The sequence below is a fragment of the Microtus ochrogaster genome, unplaced genomic scaffold (assembly GCF_000317375.1).
Source record: "Microtus ochrogaster isolate Prairie Vole_2 unplaced genomic scaffold, MicOch1.0 UNK230, whole genome shotgun sequence".
Classification (NCBI taxonomy): Eukaryota; Metazoa; Chordata; class Mammalia; order Rodentia; family Cricetidae; genus Microtus; species Microtus ochrogaster.
In genome coordinates, this window is record NW_004949328.1 from 57,003 (window position 1) to 57,764 (window position 762).

A 762-nucleotide genomic window follows, 5' to 3' on the forward strand; every position below is an offset into this window, starting at 1 on the left:
CTAAGGATTAATAATTAATAAAAAATACAATTAGATAAAACAAAAATAAAATGGGATAGGGAAAAATAACCAAGCAAGAAAAAGAGCCAAAGAAAAAGCAGAAAAATGCATATAAATGCAGAGAATGAGACATTCCCACACTCAGGAATCCCATAAATACATAAAAACAGAATACCATTGTGAGGCAAAGAGATGAACCACCTTCATAGATGCCTTTGAGTGAATTTTATTTTAAATATGGTTTTCATAACAGATTCGTATCTCTAGGCAAATCTAATATTTTATTACCAAGTAGGAATCAGATTCTCACCACCATAGGAACACTTTAAATAGGTTGCATCTTGGGGAATGAGCTTTAATTAAATCAGATATTGATTGATTACTCACACAAACTTCCTTCCATTATTACACGAAAAAATCTTACAGGAAGGTCAAAATCATAGATCAAAGAGTTTGTTGCTGTGTTCATGTTGACCTCTGTCTTATTCGTTTGCAGTTTATAAAATATCCTCTACTACATGAATACCAGTCTATAAGGTGAGAGGGCTCTAGGCAGGTACCAGCTCTACTTTTCCTCCACTCAATGAGTTGTACAGTGGTGATCTTCAGTAAGAGGGCCTTACTGTCAGTGTTTGAAGTGTCACCAATAGCTTTGGCAATAACCTGGGTTATTTGGAGGTTCCAATAGGACCTTCTTGTGTTGGGAGCTGTGCAACCTAGTTTCAGACCAGTATACAAGTTCCTGTCCAATAGGTCTCTAGA